This window comes from Trichechus manatus, unplaced genomic scaffold, assembly GCF_000243295.1.
Source record: "Trichechus manatus latirostris isolate Lorelei unplaced genomic scaffold, TriManLat1.0 scaffold00226, whole genome shotgun sequence".
NCBI classification, from domain to species: domain Eukaryota; kingdom Metazoa; phylum Chordata; class Mammalia; order Sirenia; family Trichechidae; genus Trichechus; species Trichechus manatus.
The window spans coordinates 2,819,676-2,836,085 of record NW_004444162.1 but is presented as its reverse complement, the minus strand read 5'-3'; positions in this window follow the sequence as shown (position 1 = coordinate 2,836,085).

Here is a 16,410-nt window from a genome sequence, read left to right as displayed (position 1 = left end):
TACATATATATATAATATATATACATATATATAATATATATGTATATGTATGTGTGTGTATACTTCATATTATAGGTGAGGGAAAAAGGTCAATGTGGTAAAGATCACATGGCTAATGTTAGAACCCAGGCCTTTCTGTTTCCAAAGCCCATAGTGCCTCCATTTATTCATTCATCATTCAAAGACATACATTCCACAAGTATTTATTGAAAACTTCCCATGTGCTAGGAAATACAAAGATGAAGAAGACCACCTGTATCTACTAGAATGCCTAGTAAAAATAATACCCAAGGTTCTAATGTATTTACAGTACATATCCACATCTATACGCTCAAAGAGGTCAAATATCTTGCCCAAGTTCATAGGGACAGTTACTTGTAAGTTGCATCTCTGGAGCTCAAACCCAGTCCTTTGGCTCTAAACTCGATCTTGACATCACACCACACTGCAAGGGAGCACAGGAGGTATGTTTTCTGACCTTCATTCTCTAGACAGAAGCAATAAGAAAACTTTATCAAATCTATTCTCGGTGTCAAATAAATTTTTGTTCTTTATAACTTGCCTACTATGAATCATCAGTCACCTTGGGTAACTGAAACAGTGGCTGAGGGGAAGTTTGATTTATTTTCTTCCCTCATTGGTCACTACAAATATTTCTGATCTCATCCATAGTAGCTGTTTTTCCAACCTTTTGGCCACTTCCTATAGGAAAGTTTTCACAACACTTGCCTTTTATTTAAAACTTGTAAGTAGCACAAGGTATCTAAGAAAGAATACTAGCCAATGAAATGTAACTTACTAAATTGTAAAATACAATCCAGCAAGTATTTACTGAGAACCTAGTTTGTATTTAGCACTGGTTAGTAATGGTTAGCGTTCATCTCATTTATTATGAGGTACATCATCTTGCCCAAGGTCATACAACCAAAAAGTGATAAAGCTCAGATTTGCTCTTAACACTATGCTACTGATGAGTTGAGATCCACAAGCCAATTTCCATTTAGCAAACTGTAGTGTATTGTCCTGTTCAATTCAAGCAACATGGCAAGTCATGGGCCCTGCCTTCAAATTACTGAAGGTCTGATGAAAGAAGGTGAACACTGAAAGAGTCAATCTTATTGTAATATGATCAAGGTAAGACAGAGGTGGCTAAGGGAAACCAGTAAGGGCACAGGTAGCATACTTTAGGAAGAGGAGGAAAGGGGAAATGAGGCATGAAGGATATTGTTGTTGTTAGGTGTCGTCGAGTCAGTTCTGACTCATAGTGACTCTATAGGACGGGGTAGAACTGCTCCATAAGATTTCCAAGGAGTGGCTGGTGGATTTGACCTGTCAACCTTTTGGGTAGCAGCTGAGCTCTTAACTACTGTGCCACCAGGGCTGCAAGGATATCATAGGGAAAAGAGTAATGATAGAGTGGGGGGACAGGCTAGAGATGTAAGAGAACACGATGTGTCCAGGGAATGGCAGATAGTCTCGTATGACTGAGATATGATACCCAAAGCAGAATGAGGAGGGTGAGGGCCAGGAGCCAGATCACCAACAGCTGTGGACGTCCAGCTAAGGAGATTCATTGTTCTCAATGCACCTGCACTGTGATGTACAGAGGCTTGAGCAGATTTGTAACACTAGTTAAAAAGGTCAGAGTCAAACCAATCCCTAGTTCTGTCAACTCAAAGAGATTTTTTACAAAGCATCCTATACATATGTAAAAGCGTCATTCCCACTTGGCCCAGTAGAGCACCCAGGGGTGGGGGTGGGGGCTCTGTGTCCTGTTTCCTCATTAGCTGGTCACTTATTTTCTCTCATGATGACATTACTGTCACTGCTAGAAAGGGCATTATTCACTAGGAACTGGAGGGACATCAATTAGCTACCCAAACAGAGCAGTCATCAGTCACAAAGCTCCCCTGGTCATTATTCACCTGTGCTGGGGCAAACTCTCTGATCTCAGGATGACAGGGACCGTATTGAAAGCAGGCTCTTGAGGCCTCCAACCCCTTGCCCTTCTGCCCCCTTTGTAAATAAGATTATTGCTGCTGTTACTGCTGCCTGGTTTGCCTGAAGGGACACAGAAAGCCTTCAGGGAACAAGTAGGTAAGGACTGAGGGGGGAGAATCTTTTTAAACTGTCCCAAACCACCCTACACCTGATCCAGTTGTAATTATTTCATTCACATTGAGTATCACAGGCTGCTTTTCAGTTAGGAGTTTGAGTTTATAAAGGGAAGGAAAAAGAAAAAAACTGAGGACATCTTTGAGTTATGCCCTGGGGGAGGGGAGTAAAGCTTTAAAATATTTTGGCATTAGCCCTTTTCCAAATTAATTGCATAGTCCAAGTTCTTCCATAGATTTTCTAAATCTTTTCCTAAAAGGTTTTCTTAAGATTTTCCCATGTATTTTTAAACATATACATATATTCACAAACTTTACACAAAGAAATTTTGTGACTGTTTAAGGTGGAGGAGCTTTGCCATGGGTTTGTGTGTGTGTGTGTTTAACAGATTTTATTACTTGCACTTATAAACCTCACAATGATTTTTCTAGTTTGTCCTTCGTTCAAGTCCTCTGATTATTCTAGAAAAGGACACAGACCCTTCAGCCATTCAATTTAGCCTCTGATAGTTTGTCTTGTTAAATCCCAAGCTTTCTAACCTGGGTGACTATGCGCAATTTGTTTTACCTGATCACCCAATGTGAATATTGTCAACTGTTAATCCCTTCCCTCCGATGGAGGGATTAAAGATGAAAACCCTTAGAAAAAATCCTCATTTCTTAATAGAGAAATCCTCATTTCTTAAGCGTTTTAGCATTGTCACCTGAATTAAATGGATTCAAACATCCTTTGGAATGGCTCAGAATAAGACACACTTACTGCAGAATGCCACTGTCTCCCAGGGACTGCCTTTCAAAACAAATGATTGTGATGGGACACGTGGTCATTACAGAAAATGTGGTTCAACAAAGATCTTGGCACATGTAGTCCCTTCCAAAGTGTCCTCTAAGAAGATGGGTGCACATATGAATTTGCTTCTTCTAAAACTTTGGCTCCCAACCTGCTTAGTCTAGCTGCCCACTTCTCACCCCAGGGGAGATACAGAGTTCATACATGAGGGGAGGACTGTTGGACTGTATTTTCTTTAGTAACAATTCCGATTAGTTCCAAAGCATGAGTGTTCTTTGTTCTAATCACATTACGTCTAAGCAAAGGGAAATAGGAAAAGAAATATTGATTCTTAGAAACTGATTATGAAAATAAATTCCTTAATAAGGTGGCCTCAGGAGATGTCTGAAGTAGAACAGGAAGCTTCTTGCAGCTTTGTGCGCATACTAACAGACTACCATTGGTGGTTCTAGCCAGAAACAAGCAATAAAAACCAAAAGCCAGTTGCCACTGAGTGAATTCCAACTCATAGCGACCCCATGTGTGTCAGAGTAGAACTATGCTCCATAAGGTTTTCGACAGCTGATTTTTCAGAAGTAGATCACCAGGCCTTTCTTCTGAGGTGCCTCTGGGTGGACTTGAACCTCTAACCTTTTGGTTAACAGCTCAGAGTTTGTACCATCCAGGGATAGAGACAAGTAATACTATGGTTAAAATGTGATGTCCACCAGTGGAATCAGTTTCCATGGCTCTCCATTTCTAGTTGTTCCTCCTTGGCCTTGTTGTACAGGTTACTAACCTATACAGACACATGCTTAGCCTTCCTAAGGTTGAAGGACAACCAAAAGAGCTTCCAGGTCTTCTTCTAAAGGTGATTAAGCACGTATGGTGGAAATAGTCATTAACCAAAACATGACTTCTTATCTGGGATGCAAAGAATGAATACCACAGCCAGGGAACAACCGTGAACCAAGGCAAGCCAGAGAATAATCGTAAACCAAGTCACTTGGTAACACAGCTCAATGTCATTGTTCTTTGTTAATATCATGTCTGGCAGTAAATAGCACAAACCAGTCTAAAAAGCAAGCTCCTTCCCTTGTGTCCAGGACTAAAATATTCAGAGTGTACCTAGTGGATGTCAGGCAGTGGGCCAAAAGAAACTCAAACAGTAGACAAAAGCAGATTTACTGTGCTTTAAACATTTTTTTTTTAAAACTTGACTTGTTTTTCGTGACACTATAGGTTTGTGCTGGAACTCTGGACTAATGGTGACCAAGATAGAGCAATCATCTGGAAAAATAGCAGCTAAAACAGTAGCTTTGTTTTGGGATAGGAGAGCAAAGATGAGGCATAAACAGCAGAGAAGACCATGAAACTTATAAATGAAAATAAGCTCATTCCAACACTTCGGGTTTAAATGAAAATTCTGTAGGGAAATGGCTAAAGTATTTGCAGAGATATTAGATTTAGAAATGAAAGAAAAACAAACAGGCCTTCTTTACCTAAACATATAAACAAAATTATGTAAATGTACATAAACACTACACAAAGCCAAAGCTTTTAAACCTGATTACCTGAACTGGCTGCTTGCTTTTCTCCTATATAGGAAGAGTGAGTGTTTGAGAATTGTAGGAACCTAAGCGTGTGTGGCCTATTGAAAACCTTATGTTCACTTTATGATAAGTACTTCTTGGCTCTGAAACTGGAAACAGCCAGGCAGATTATAACATTCCCCTAGAGAATGAGTCCATTTACCAAGTAGTCAATGAAAAGCATCTCAGCAGAATTAGCCATACAGGTGTTTTAAGACAACCTGATATATTAAAATTCAAATTCACACAAAAGATAAACAAGAGGGGGATCATTTCCTCACGAAAATACTTTGCACCTGCAAAAGAGCTCATAGCAGGATGTACCTTGAGTTGTCAACTCCTCTGATGGATCTAAAATGTAACTAAATTTTTCTAAATCCAATTTACAGGAACTCGTCATAAATAGTTCTATTGTTCAATGTAAAAATGTTCTTACAATGTAATTTTTTTTTACTCATCCTACCCTCTAGTCCTACACAAGCATTTCTTGCATATTCCTGTGTTCTGGAACCCAGAATTCTTTGCCATGGATAGATATGATGGACTGAACATGCTCAGCTCTTCAGTGCATAGGACCTCTCTGCAAATTTGAAATTGTGTTAGGGATATAGGCAAACCTCAGCTATTCAGAATAATTATCGTTGTTGGTGTGTGCCATCAAGTCGATTCCGACTCATAGCAACCCCGTGTGACAGAGCAGAACTGCCCCACGGGGTTTCCTAGGCTATAATCTTTATAGGAGCAGATCATTGGGTTTTCTCCTGTGGAGCTGCTGGTGGGTTTGAATGACTGACCTTTTGGTTAGCAGCTGAATGCTTAACCATTGCACCACCAGGGCTCCCAATAATAATGGATAGGAATAAAGCGAATAATGAAATCTGTAAATAATCCCCAGATATCTCAGTGGCCAAATAAGAAACATTCTGTCTTCATCAAAGATTTTGCTACTGATGCCAATAAGTGGGAGAGGAGGCTGATTCAAGCCTGATGCCTCTCTCGATGACCTGTGTCTGCATACAGAAATAACAGAGCAGGCAAATGGTCAGAGAGCAGGCAGCACAGGGCCTGGGAGAAGAAACATTCCACAGACTCCATAATTAGCCCCTAAACAACAAGAAGACCGTAAGCGAGGCAGAAGCAAGCCAGAGGGGACTTTACTTCAATTTAGCAATGATTTCCTCCACATCCACTAGGTACCAGGAAGACTAAGCTCCTCAGCCTCACATGGTATCTTGGCACTTCTCCCAATGGTCTCCAGAACAGCCATCATCACCGTCCACCTCCTCAGGCTGTGGTTCCCGAAAGCTACCAACACTTAATGAGGGCACTGTGCTATAGCAGAGAAGATGCCAGGCTCGGGTTTGAAGTCTGACTTAGTAGTTAGGGTGATCTTAGGTGTACTTCTTCCCTGCCCCATAGATTAACGTCAAGTCGGTTCCATTTCATGGTTACCCCACGTGTGTCAGAATAGAACTGTGCTCCATGGGATTTTCAATAGCTGATTTTTCGGAAGTAGATTAACAGGCCTTTCCTCAGGGTAGACTCTAACCTCCAACCTTTTGGTTAGCAGCTGAGAGTGTTAACCATTTGCTTGAACCAGGTACTCCACCCCATATATGAGGCCCCAGATAATCCTTCTCCTGCCTGCTCTACAGGGAGAAATGGCTAGAATTATGACTAAACGGGATCATTTCTGTGGCCACACCTTAAGTCTGTAACCAAAAAAAAGAAAACCCAACCCAGTTGCCGTCAAGTCAATTCCGACTCATAGCGACCCTACAGGACAGAGTAGAACCACCCCTGTAAAGGACTGTATTAATGAAAGGTTTTATTCGGAAGGGTTTAGAAAGTGAGACAGCAGCGCCAGTAGTGTGCAGATGGTCTGTGTCTTCCCTTGAGCATCTAGTAAGTCCCAATCCCTTTATTCTGCTCTGCCCCAGGAGTTTGCATCCCTCCCTAGAGCACAGACAGCCTGAAGGGGGCTGCAGCATTTGCAGCCAACACTGAAAGAAAAAGTGGCAAACCTCTGCTATGTAGCTGAATTACTGGGAGAATTCTTTTAAAAATATGATTCTGTCTTCTATGATCAAATTCAGTGTCACCTAGCTCTCCCCGGAGCCTCGTGGGTGACTCAGGAGCAGTCTATCTTTGTGCACAGAATTCAGACATAAAGTCAAACTCTTTTCAATAGGTATTATTTCTTCCAAAGATCATATATATATGCAAAGAATTGAAGGCCCTGAAAAAAAAAAGTAGACAATTCCTTACGGATTTAGAGGTACATTTGAAACTTCTCCACATATCTGAGAACTCTATTTCAGTCCCGATTTGAAATCTAATTTTGGGAATCAGTACAATATAGACTGAAAAACTTATACATTTGATTATTCAAATAGAACAGGATTGCATAATGATTCCCAGCTCTCAAATATTGTGTTATGATATTTTAGTGTAATTGCTTATTGCTACATTGTCCTTGGCTGTTTAGCCTTGACTTCCCACTGTGTGGAGACCAAACCCAAGGGTCCTGTTTCTGGATTGTTTTACTCTATTCCTTGATGATGAGCTGAAACAATTCAGTCAGAATTTGTTTTTGTTGGTTTATGTGTTTTCATTCAACAAACATCTATTGTGCAAATCTATCACTCATGCTGGGAAAACAACTCAAAGCCCCATGGAGGATATATGGAGATTTATTAATTTGGAGTAGACAAGTGACTTTCTGTAGTCATGCATCTATAATCCCCTGATTTTGAATGTCCTTTATGGCTCTTGTTCAAAAGTGATTATTTTTATCAAGTCTCATGAGATACGAAGTCACTTGTAAAGGTGTTAGGATAGAGAAGTATAGACGGCATGAGGCTTCCTAGTATGAAACACTATTCTGTGCATTTTATACCCTATGGACCAGTTCACAAGGAGGGAGAGGGGAATTGGTGGTTGATAGGAGAAGAGAAGCTGTACTTTCTCCAATTAGAAATTAATTCTGATTAACAAGATCCTTTATTACACTGTAAACATCCTCATGGGACATGGAACATATATCATTTATACCTTAGTGTAAATTCTTTTTAATAAAAGCTTCAATTATATGTATTTATTTAACAAGCAGTATTTATATGCTCCTCTCTCAGCTCTGCCCCATGGACTGTTATGAAAGTGCGGAGATTGCACCTTGCCAGTTATGGATGCTTCTTACACGTTTGATCCCTCTGGTGGAAAGGGGACCTCTAAGGGACTTAAAAGGAGCCTTGGTAGCACATCATTAAGTGTTCAGCTGCCAGCTGAAAGGTTGGCTTTTGGTTGGCAGTTCAAACCCACTAGTGGCTCTGCGGGAGAAAAGACCTGGAGATCTGCTTCTGTAAAGATTATAGCCTAGGAAACCCTATGGAGCAATTCTACTCTGTCACATGGGGTCATTATGAGTTGAAATCAACTTGACAGCACCTAACAACAACAATAACAAGGGACTTAAGAGAATGAGAGCCAGGACTATGCTGGTAGTTGGAGGCTTAGAAAGGGGCACCATCCTGATGGGGGTCGAAGCCACCACTGAGGCCTCATCACCATGTCCAATATACCACCATGCCCCTCTCCTCCTCTCAAACTCTTCTTTGGACAATTACTCCACTGTGTCAGAGTCTGTTTTAAGTTATCTTTGGCCTCTCTATGCCTTATTTTCTCCAGCTACTATACAGAAATAATAATGCAAGCCTCTCTCTTCCTTAAACCTGTGGATGAAGCCAAGTGTGCTGTGCTCAACAATTCCTCTAGTAAAGGAACTGGATTTTTCTCATTATCATAGGGGACAGAGAAAGAAAAAAACATAAAACCAAACTCATTGTTGTTGAGGCAGTCTGACTCACGTGGTGAACCCATGTGCTACAGAGTAGAACTATGCTCCATAGGATTTCCTTGGCTGTAATCTTCATGGAAGCAGATTGCTACGCCTTTCTTTCATGGTGCTGCTGGGTGGGTTCAAACCATCAAACTTTAGTTTAGTAGTGGAGCGCAAGCACAAACTGATTCAATCACCCAGGGACCTGGACAGAGGGGGGAAAAAAAAAGTTACTGTTGAGTCGATTCCGACTCATAGCGACCCCATAGGACAGAGTAGAACTGCCCCATAGGGTTTCCAAGGAGTGCCTGGTGGATTTGAGCTGCCGACCTTTTGGTTAGCAGCCGTAGCTCCTAACCACTGTGGCACCATTTTCAGTGACAAGAGTGAATAATTCTTACTACAAAGCCTAAGCAGGGAAAAGGGAATGCTAGAATTCATGCCAGTCCAAATTCCTTTCAGATATCTGAAGGAACAGTGGAAAATAGATTGTTTCCCCAAATCCAACATTTTTTTCCCATTCAAACCTTGCTAAGAAGGTGATTTTTACAAAATTGTCTCTGTCTGAATATGAAACAAAATTATTCTTCATCAATTGCTAGGGGTTATTAGGCAGAAAGCTATATGTTCTGATGTTTAATGAGGAGATCCTATAACCTATGATATTATATATGCTGTCTGTATAAATAATATATTTCTACTGTACAGATCCTGACCTATTGTCAGTCTCCCCTTCAGATCAGACATAAGGCTCTTCTGGTAATTCTCCTGTGTATCTCTTGATCTCATTTATGAGAAGGACAGTCAGCTGCTTTCATCACTTCAGCCTTTTAAGCTTCCAGAGTTCCATCAATGAAATAAGTGCTTCTTTGGCATATGGAAAGCCATTTTTAAATAAACATTGTAGTAAGTCATTTTTTCCTAAATAAAAATGGTTAAAGATGATTTTGGTGGGCTGCAATGTAAGAAGTATCATATTCTTCTAAAATTAGTGATAATGCTGTTGTTCATATATATGGCATTTTCTTCGACATGAAAAGTGTTTTCCAATAATTTATTAGTTTCACTCAATTGAGTGCATTTGCCCTTTGATCTCCTTGATTCTTAGTGTAGACACGTTCTTCTATTTCCCAGTAATCACTGATGTTATGTCAGAATCTTTCATTTCTATTTTAATTGATATAATTCTTTGACCTAAGAAGCCAAAAGTCATTAACAAACAATTGCTTTTTAAAAGTCCATTGCAAAATAGTCATTACCTGCCATTGACAGACACAGATAGTGCCATTTACAAATGTAGATTCTAGAATCACCTGAGAATTCCTGCACTTTAAGGTCATGTACAAATATGTAAGAATGAAAACATTCTAGCCACTGGAATATCCTCTTTAAACGATGCAGAGATTGTGGGTGAGGAAAGTGAGATATTTCAATGGAATTCTTCCAAATTAAATCAATGCATTGAAAATTCCCTCGGTGTCACTGCATGCATAACTGAACTTGCCGATTAACCGAGGTTAAGTGCAAAAATTAAAATCCAGAGTCTCCTTCATCTGGGGGAGATTACACTGCGAAAGGCTGGCACATTCTGTTGTTCATATATCTAGAGAATCAGAGGCAGTTATGTTTGTGGAGGTTTAGATTAATTAGAGCATTGGCTCTGGAGCCAGGGTGTCTGAGTTCAAAACCCAGTTCTACCACTTGGTGACCTTGGGCTTAACCTCTCTCTCCTGAGTTTTCCCCATATGTAAAGTGGGGATCATAATAGTATCTATCTCGTGACAAAGTTGTGATGGTTCATTAAAATTATACATAAAGGGCTGTGTGAATCAATCACCTGAGACTTAAAAACTAAGCATTCTCATCTCTCCTTATTATCTTTGATATCTTTTCCCATAATAACCATTTTCATATACTGAAAATCTGTTGAGATAAGTGCCTCCTTCCTTGACAGTTTCCATCTGTGTCATGGGGTGCTCCTTGGCTCTGTTCAACCAGCCCCTGCTCTTGTTGCCCACACGATGTGAGGTTGTGCATATATACCAGGGAACCCTGGACCTACGAGATCCTCCACTTCTCATGGCAAAGTTTCATCACAAGCACTGTCATTGTGGTATTCTGTAATAAATTCTAGGCATGCTAATGAGTCAATATTAGAATATTAGGCATCCCATTATTAGTATTTAGGGCAAGATTCTGATATTCTGGCTACACATGGAAAAGAAGGAGCCCTGGTGGTGCAGTGGTTAAAGTGCTCGGCTGCTAATGGAAAGGTTGGTGGTTCAAACCCACCAGCTGCTCTCTGGGAGATAGATGTGTCAATCTGCTTCCATAAAGATTTACAGCCTTGGAAACCGTATGGGACAGTTCTACTCTGTCTATAGGGTCGCTATGAGTCGAGATTAACTCAGTGGCAATGGGTAGGGTTATACAGAAAAGGTTTTCCATTTGTCAGTTACTTTTCCTGTTCTTCACATGAAGAGAGAAGGTCAACGCCTGTACTTGGGAATCTGCTTTAGGGCCACATTCAAATGCTCCCAAACTGGCAGCCCCACCTTCCACCCTCTCAGCTATAAAATGACGCAGCGCTGAACCTATCTCTCCACCTCCCCTCACCCACCAAAATGCCTTCTGTCCCCAGTGCAGAACCCTGAGAGGACTTCTTTTATTTGATACTGAGAGTTTTCTTCCACTATGCAGATGTAGAAGTACAAATGAGCATTACATCCTTACTGAAGGAACCATCTTCCTGTTTCTTTCTCCACCCTTCCCCCAGGTCAAAGCTGAGTCACCAAATGCTGCTCCCGGAGACCCTACTACTAAGAGAGAGAGATGCATTCTCCACATCCAAATGCGTTTCTCCTTGTCCTTCATAGATAGTGATTATGTCTAGTTAAAAGCAGTGCCATTAATGCTATTCTATGGGCACAATCTGTGTTGACCTGGTCACCTAATGATCAAGGACAACAAGATATCTGTAGGAAAATTTGTCTAAATGCCAAACAACCACCTTACAACAAACTTTGGGAATGAAATTCCCTCTAGATTAGGTTTAGTCTCAAAAATGCTTCCTTTTCCTAGAGCTGCTGATAAGCTTCCAGTGAGGTCAGTAGATAGACTTTCCTTTGAGGTGGGCAGTCCCAGAGATATACCAAGAACATACCACCAGACTGTCCCTCAACAAGCTGTAATATGGAACTGATTCATTCACTTTGGCCTGACTGAGACCTGTGGAGGCCCTGGGTAGCCTAATCATTTAGCACCCTTGAAATGAATTTTTATTGAATATTTCTTGGACATATGTTTAAGATAAAGGTTGAGTACTACTTGGCAAGAGAGCCGAAAACGAAGGCCACAGGTAGTATTGCCCCGATTTATATGCCCAATCACAAAATAATAACCCTGTAATTAACTAGACATACTTTCTTTAGGATAAGGCAGTGGTAGAATTCTCACCTTCCATGCAGGAGCTGTAGGAAGAAAGGACTGATGATCTACTTCCAAAAATTAGCCTTTGAAAACTTCGTGAATCATAACGGTCTGATCTGCGACCTATCATAGAGACGGTGCAGGACCAAGCATCCTTTCTCTGCATTGTGCATGAGCTTGCCATGAGTTGGGGGCCAGCGTGATGCAGCTGACAACAACAACAAAACTTCCTTTAGAAGGGGCTCTATGACCAGTTACTGAGGTACTTTAAGTCACGTACGAGGGTAGGGCAGAAGACACAATCCCTGGGATGTGCTCTTGGCAAGGTGCTGCCTGTCTGTATAGCTGACCCTCACTCCTGGTCTCGGATCGGGCTGTGGTGATCTGTCCCTCTCCTTGCCACTTTGGATGGTCGTGGAGCCCCCTGCTGGAAGCAACACGTCCATTTCTATTTCCCAAAGGATAAAAAAGAGAGGAAATCAGACTATAATTAGGTATTGATTTCTTTCTTAAGATTTTACCAAGATTCAATTTAAGAAACAAGGTCTTTTAAACCTAAATTCGTCCTCAGAAAAACTCACAAAAAGCTGAAGGCACCTTAAGAGTACCTGGAACAAAGTCATTTTCAAAGACTCCACTCTAGTTTCTGTTACGGTGTGTTCACCTACAATCAAGAGCTTCCTCAGGTACATTAGAATCATCTGGAGTGCTATTAAAACAGATTTCTGAGTCCCATACCCAGAGTTTTCAGTTGGGTGGGTCTGGGGTAGGAACGGAGAATTTACATTTCTAACAAGTTCCCAGGTGATGCTAACTGGAACAATGAATTTCCTCTCCCTCCTTAGAGTAGCACTTACCACAATTGAAACTAAATAAGTAAATGGTAATTTAACCCATTGCCTTTGAGTCGATTCAGACTCATAGTGACCCTGTAGGGAAGAGTAGAACTGCCCCATAGGGTTTCCAAGGAGCAGCTAGTGGATTTGAACTGCTGACCTTTTGGTTAGCAGCCAAGCTCTTAACCGCTGTGCCACCAGGGCTCCAAATAGTGATTAGTCATTTAATATTTGCCTTCCCCTTTACAATGTAAGTTCTCTGAAGGCAGGAACTTAGTCTATCTCCTTCACTACTCTAGACCCTGTTCCTTACACAGTGTCTCAAATATTTGCTGAATGAATTATTACTGTGAAATTATTTTGCTATCTGCTTCCATCTTTCTCAAACTTCTCTCTTAATAAGAATCATAAGTATAAGAACAAGGACTACTGTTCATGGAGCACTTAAAACATACTAGAAACTGTGCCAAATGTTGACATGCCTAATCTCATTTAATTATCATAACAATCTCATGAAGACTTTATACTATTATTCCTATTTTACAATTAGGAGCCCTGGTTGCACAGTGGTTAAAGACCTCAGCTGCTAACCACTCTGTGGGAGAGAGATGTGGCAGTTTGCTTCCTTAAAGATTTACAGCCTTGGAAACCCTATGAGGTAGTTCTACTCTGTCCTATAGGGTCGCTGTAAGTCAGAATCAACTTGACAGCAGTGGCTTTGGGTTTTTTTTGGGTGTTTATTTTACAATTGAGGAAACAGATATAACAGGGAGATTAAGTAGCTTGAGATAGGCTATATGACCAGTAAATTATAGATCTAAGATTTAGACCAGATAGTCTGACTCCAAGTTCTTAACTACAGAATCATTTTGCTTCCCTTATACTAGTTGCCATCCAGTTGACTCCTACTCATGGAGACCCCATGTGTATCAGAGTACAACTGTGCTCCATAAGGTTTTTAGTGGCTGATTTTTTTTGGAAGTAGATGGACAGGCCTTTCTTCCAGGTGCCTCTGGGTGGACTCATACCTCCAACTTTTCAGTTAGCAGCAGAACTCGTTAACCTTTTGCACCACCCAGGGACTCCACTTTCTTTACACATCCCTGTTAAAATTACCATATGATATTCATGATCTGCCCCTTTCCTTCACCTTTACATAAAGTGGCCCAGCAATACCATGCTGTTTTCCCAAGCACCTTCTACTTTTAATGTCTTTCCCTCTTTCTTGGTCTGGAAAACACCCACCTGTCTTTCAAGATTCAATTCAAGCTTCTTTAACGGAATATAGCTTTTTCTGACTGTCCTCCATCCAAACCCCAGTAGACAGACTTGACCACTACCTCCTTTATACCCTCAATGTACCCTACTCATCTATAACATTTTTTCATTGCCTTTTTTGCACTATTGCTGGTCTGCCTTAGAATATGAGCTCCACAATGTCAGGGACTGGGTCTTAATTGATTTTGGTATTTCCAGAACTTAATACAGATCTTCATAGTGGGCTTTAATAAATATTACATGAAATTCCCTCATTTTCGTAATATTTATCATTATTATGTAAATAAAAATATATCTCATTCTGATATATAACCTGTCATTACACTAAACCTTATCTTTTTTGTCATTTTTTATTCTAACCTCTATAGTTCTTCTTTTCCGGAAGTTCTGTTTAGTTCTCTTAAAATGTACATAGTCTCAATTTATTATGTTCTAAATTTGAGTTGCTAATTTTCATTTGTTTTTATGTGTTGACTCTCCTTCATGGTGATTCATTTCCTCGTGTGGTTTGTAATTTTTTAATTTGTGAACTCATCTTCTGCAAGGCCTATTTTTCCCTGGAGATCCTGATTGCTCTGGATTGTAGAGGGGAAAGAAAACATCTTTGAATCGTTTCAGAAGTGTTTCCACTGGGGATTTCAAGGCATTCAATAGTCTTAGACTAGTTTCTAATGCTAATTTCATGGCTTAAGTAGAATAAATTCAGACTGTACACCTACGTTTGGCACAACACACATATGGCTTTAAATTTCTCACAAGCATCTCTTCTCTCTTCTCCTGAAAAGGCCTTGGACACATAGCAAGCTTCTTTTCTGTTCTTCTGAGCTGGTAGGCAAAGTTTTTCTAGATTTGTTTTCACAAACATGGTAGATTTTGAAGCTCCAAGATCTTTAAAGGAGTTATTTTTCATCCTCCCAACTTCACATGTAGTCAATGCTATGTCTCCAGTCCCCAACCCCTGGACTCTAGGTATATACATTTGATCTGAAACCCACTTGGGCAAGTGGTTTCGGCTCCTGATTTTAATTTCTCTCAATTTCTGCCACTTCGGGTTTCCTTTTCATTTTTGAACTCAGTTATGTATTAAGTAATTGGGGGGGAAATTTTTTTTCAGCATTTGTATTTGTTTGCAACAGGCTGAGAGCCCACACTTGTCCTCTCAGTCTGCTATATTTTGGAAGTCCTACTTTAGATTTTTTAAATACACATCCTTTTTCTTTTGATTGAAACCATTCAAATGGCAACTGGTTTTGGTTTCATTTTATTTACCTAATAATGCACAAGAAACATTATCAAGGCAGTAAGCCCTCTTACACTAGGTAACCCTGTAGATTCAAACAGTTTTAGTAACTTACCTAAGTGCCCATTGATAACAAGTGGTCTAGCCGGGCTTAAAAACTCAGTATTCTAGTTTTAGCCTAATACTGTGCAAACTGAAGCTCAGGGATTTGATCAATACATAGTCAAGGCAAAGGTGGCCCTTTGGTTGGTATTCCTAACTTTGGTGGGTATTCCATCAACTTCTTCTTATGTGTACAAAACCTCACCTTGCTCCACTCCTGTCTTCCACATCTCCATCCTTGCTCCTGAGCATGTTGGATGAATACCTACGATTCTCAACTGTACCAAGCTACCTTTTCCATCCATTCTTCTAAGCTGTCTCTCAAACCTCATGAATTTACCCAGTGCCTTCTTTGTCCATAGGAATCATTCTCCCTTATCCTAATTGCGGTAAAGATGTTCATCTCCACCACTACATCTCTCTGCTTCAACTCCATCCTTCTAAGCTCACTCATCATTCCCATCCCCAACCCAGTGAATGGAGGAAATTAAAAAGATATGTCAAATTTAAACTGCAAGATAATGATTTAAAGACTTGTGAGTCTACCTACTGAAGAATTATATGCCCATCATAAAAATCACGCACTTTTTCTATCTTTGCTGACCCATATTATTATACTCTAGGCTTTACATGGGATGAAAATTGTTACCACATGCAGGATGCTCTGAGATTTATGGGTTCCATGTAAAATAACAAAGCCCAAATATGTAAGTGAGTCATTTTGTCCACTTAGGATTGGCCTTTCCAACACACCCAGTCCAGGGGCCATGGGTACTCTATAGAAAGCAAAAATGAAGATCAGAATCCCAAATTAGAGAAATCACTTGGCTCATCTTCTTTCCTCCACTTCAAATCTTTTCTTTCATTGAATTCCACTGGTCCTTGAAATATTTGGCTTTGTACCTTGGCCTTTTTTCATCTAGATTTGTTTGGATTTAGCTCGAGCCCTGGTAGTGCAGAGGTTAAATCACTGGGTTGTTAATCAAAAGGTCAGCAGTTTGAAACCACCAGTGCCTCCATGAGAGAAAGATGTGGCAGCCTGCTTCCATAAAGATTTATAGCCTTGGAAACCCTGTGGGGGCAGTTCTACTCTGTCCTATAAGGTCGCTGTGAGTCAGAATTGACTTGATGGCAGTGGGTTTGGTTTTGGTTTTGGTGTTTGGATTTAGAGAGTTACTTCCAACAGTTTTCATTGGTCCTGGCTACAGTCCC